Below are 4657 nucleotides of genomic sequence, written 5' to 3' on the forward strand. Positions count from 1 at the left end.
CATAACGCTTTTGAAGTCTTTTCGCTACTTGAGGACTGTCAATAATAGTTCTCTAGTAGCATAGCCAATCAAAATGCAGGAATTGCATTAGACCACTAGTTGGGTCCTGTCTGACCTTGTAGCTCAGTCGGTAGAGCAGCGGTGATCTAACCCGAAGGTCGTGGGTTCAATTCCCACCCTGGTTAGACATTTTCTCTGTCCTTGTGTGGGCCCCCGGGTGTGGGCCCAATTCCATTGGTAGGGCTAACGCTCACGTGGTTTGCATGGGTAGAAAATAGCACTTCACATTATCTTCCAACAGTTAATTTGGAAGGTAATGACGTTGACAACAGCGTAAACAGAGCAGTTAAAGACACCTTGTCCGGTGTGGATAATTGACATTTTTGGTGTGATGGTTCCTGATTTTCATTCTGCCTATTAAACCATCTGTCAAGACATTGACAAGTACCAGATTATCTTTTTTTTTTTTTGAGCTCACCTGAGCTGGAATGTTTCTTTTGCCTGTTGTTTACAGTTTAATGCCAAGCCTTTGTTACCTTGATTGTTTTACACATAGATGATCTCAACCATGATGCAAAATCTTTCAGAATGTGGGCACGTTATTGTCTTTCAGTCTTTCTTTTCATGTTGCTGTTGTGATGGTTTCATCATCATCATCTCTTTCTTTACGGTCGGAGTTTAGAGTAGCTACATGTCATATTTCCGAAATTTTACTCTACCAGCCATGATATTCTTCAAAGGACATACCACAACGCCGGTAACTCCATGCCCTACTCTTTGCGAATAGTGTGTGGATTCTTTTTTGTCCCAGAGGGTTGTGAAGAAGAGTTCTGAGACAGGGCCTACGGTTTGTCGTCCTAGAAAGTATAACCATTTGCAGATGTCATTACGACGGTAGCGCTTTCTCCTCAGTTACTCTAATAACCGAGTGTTGGTCTGGCGGTGGTTCGAGCCTTCACGCGTGGAAGTCCGATACTCAACGAACTGAGCCATTAGACTTAACTATTAGAGTGTAGTGTGAGCGTTAGCCCTACTCATGGAAATGGGCCCACATAAGGACAGAGAAAAACTCTGGCCAGGGTGGGAATTGTTCCCTTCCTTGCAACTGAGCCATTAGCCTGCGTAGCAAGCGTTTCCGTGGGGGGATATGGAAGACTTTTAATGTGTTGGCCGCGCGAAAAGTGGGGCGAGACAAGAAGGAAAGGCTTGCAGACAGTCAACACTCATGGTCATCCATCAAAATGACATTGGACAATTCGTAACAATTACACGACCTAGTATCCCATCTTATTACGACAAGGTTACCTCTGTAAAGAGAATGAAAACATGCAGAATTGGAGCTTTAGTTCAACAAGAAATAGCGTTTCTAAGCTAAGCCGCGCTGATCTACGGTATTTAGGTCTAAAAACCCCTTTGAAGACGGTTAGCGTTCAATTGTTTTGCTGGGTACCACTATGTCAATACTCTAAAAAATTCGACTTTCCGGGAGCTTGTCTCGTTACTCTAGTGGATATCGGAAACTGCAAGGAGAAGCCATCGATCCGGGTGCAACTCTTTGCCTCGCCTATTGTGAATCTTCTCTGCTTGTTTAAAATGTTTGTGTCGTTGAAGTAGATTTGAGGTCTAAAGTAGATTGTACGTCGTGTAAGTTGAATAGAAGGGAAATGTCAGTTTGAGGGATGGCCATGAGTGCTGACCGCAGACAAACCCCTGCATTTTGAAAACCGCATGTCATAAATTGACCAAGAAAATGTTGGTCTTTCATAGCGAAACTGAACTTTGGGCAAGAGAATCTAAAGCAATTTGACAAGGTAAATAACGATAATGTTGACCAATATTAGTAAATAGATACTCTTCCTGAAGGCGGCTTCCAAGCCCAACTATGGAAATGTTGTCGTAAAAATTTCCCGCGGCGATAAGATTTTAATGTTTAAATTTGGTAAGGCAAATATTCTAAATGCTGTGAACAAAAGTGCTTCTAGTAAATTTCAGAGTACCTGAAATCCGAACGAATGTTGTTGTAAAACAAGCCCGCCGAAATTACTAGCTTTTCCAACACAATTTTCTGTCCAGTGATAATAACACCTTGTTGTTGGTGCTTGTGTATTTAACGTTTTCCAGAAAGTGATGTTAAAATTGAAGGAACAGCTACAAATAGTCTATCGCACTTGCTTCTGCAATAATGTGAAGGCTTCGAAATCCCGAAGCGTTGGCATTGAAAATGCACTACAGGAGCTCCACAGCCGTGCAAAACACAAGGATCTCGTAAGATTTAATCATTTAGGAGCCTGTTTACTAGCCAGCCGATGAGCCGAAATCCCCATTAATTGAAGGCCTTCTTGATTTGATCGTTCGCAATACTTTTGAGAGGACTAATTAAGTCTTAATAGGCCAGTTTCGTATTCTAACGGTTGGACTGGATCTAGCATGAAGTGGAGGCTTATGCGGGCAAATTAATTTGCATTTGAAAAGATCTGCCCGCATTAGCCTCCATTCCATGTTAGATCCAATCCAGCCGTGAGAATTCGAAAATGGTCTATTTAGGACGGTGCCTACTAATTCAAAGGTATTTTTGCCCCGGTTTATGATTATAGAGAAAATGTAGATCTTAACGAGTGTTATTGAAATCCAAACAGAAAATTGGGAGTAACCACGCATTTTTGAAAGATAATAAATAATATTAGTAAAGAGCTTTAAAATACAAAGCAATGTATGGCGTTCTGTCTCAAGTTGAAGCTTAACTATCTCTCAAAAATGCATTGTTACCCCCAGATTTCTCTTTGGATACCAAGAGTACTTACTAAGATCTACTATTTCCGTATAGTTTTAACCGCGCAAAAATATCCCTGTATTAATAAGCACCACCCATAGGAAATCCGACTATCTCGAGATGCGCAAAACGTATGCGCAATAATAATAGTAGGCGCCGTCCTTAATACGCAGGCATTGCTTTCGTAGAAAATGAGGCTTTTCCCGAAACCAGCGGGACGAGCAAATTTCCCCTTGGTCGAGCTGTTTAATAAATCGAAATTTGTTCTTCTTCTTTTAAGCCACCGCTAAATCCTTTATCGACAACGGAACTAACTGCTCGATGTAACACTTCTTTAAAAGAAGGTCTCTTCGCCATTTAGCCTGCGTAGTGAGTGATTTCAGCGAGCGAAAAACGAGTCCAGCAAAAGCGAATAACTTTCTCTGATTTATTCGCTTGCTACTGGGATACATTATTGTGACATGAGGGACTGAGGTGTCAATCAAAAATTCCGAATTGTGCAATCAGAGATCCCGCTCGTGAGCTAACTGGAGTTTTCATAATTAAGGGGTTTGTCCGCAAGCGTTTCCGTCTCCTCTCCTCCCCTTCCCCCCCCATTTTTTTTTTTGCGCTAGTCCTATTTTCGCGCGGCCAGGAAAACGAATTCGTTTCTCGCCCGCTGGAGACGCTTGCTACGCAGGCTACTGAGCCATCGGTGCACGATTTTGTCAATTCCGACATGTATTTTTTTGTAGTACATAGAGCATCTGCCACTAAGGAAACAAGTACATGCCATGACTCAGCCAAAGAAACAGGAGCAAGAGAAAGCCGAAGTAAAAAAGTAAGTGATTCGTTTATGTTTTGCTAGGTTAGGTTTTTTCTGGGGATGGCCCTTTGAAAACTGGAAAATCTTGCAACTGACTGAAGTAAAAAAAACCTGAGCTTCTCAATAGAGCCAAAGTAACATTGCTTGCAATAACTCTCTTCTTTAAGTACTCTGTGTTACATGTATAGGGGGTAGGGGTCTGAGGAGAGAAAAATATAAATAATGAGGACGTGTTAAGGACGGTGCGTTCTAACTTAAAGTTTCTTTTTCGCGATTTATGAATATGCGGGAAAAGCAGATCTTAACAAATGTTATTGAAATCCAAAGAGAAAATTAGAGGTAGCCTCGCCTTTTTTGAAAATAAATAATCAACAATATATGTAAAAAGGTTTAATATACAAAGTAATGTATCGCGTTCTTTTCCAAATCGAATCTTAATTATCTCTGAAAAATGCTTGGTTACCCCTAATTATTTTTTCGGATAACAACCGCGCACCGGTGGCTCAGTTGGTTGAGCATCGGGTTGTCACGCGGGAGGTCGTGAGTTCAACTCCGGCCGAACCAACACTCAGGGTCTTTAAATAACTGAGGAGAAAGTGCTGCCTTTGTAATTACATTTGCAAATGGTTAGACTCTCTAGTCTTCTCGGATAAGGACGATAAGCCGGAGGTCCCGTCTCACAACCCTTCAATGTTCATAATCCTGTGAGACGTAAAAGAACCCGCACACTTGTCGCAAAGAGCAGGGCATGTAGTTCCCGGTGTTGTGGTCTGTCTTCTGTGGTGTATCATGGTTGGGAGGGTAAATGCTCGGAGAAATTAGCTACACCAAGCTACTCTGAAAATCCGAGGGTAAATAAAGATGTATGATATGTATGATATGATATGATATGAAGAGCAAGTGCTAAGCTCTGCTTTTTCCGCATCGTTGTAAACCACGCAAAAATATCCCGGTATTAGCAAGCGCCATCCATAGGCAACCCAAATATCTTGGTATGCGCAGAACGAATGAAGTCCCCCCTTCCTTTAAAATTAATTTTAAAGCTCTTTTTCAGGCTTTCATGAAAACAAACAAAGAAGCGA

Source organism: Montipora foliosa, chromosome 10 (assembly GCF_036669935.1).
Source record: "Montipora foliosa isolate CH-2021 chromosome 10, ASM3666993v2, whole genome shotgun sequence".
Lineage (NCBI taxonomy): Eukaryota > Metazoa > Cnidaria > Anthozoa > Scleractinia > Acroporidae > Montipora > Montipora foliosa.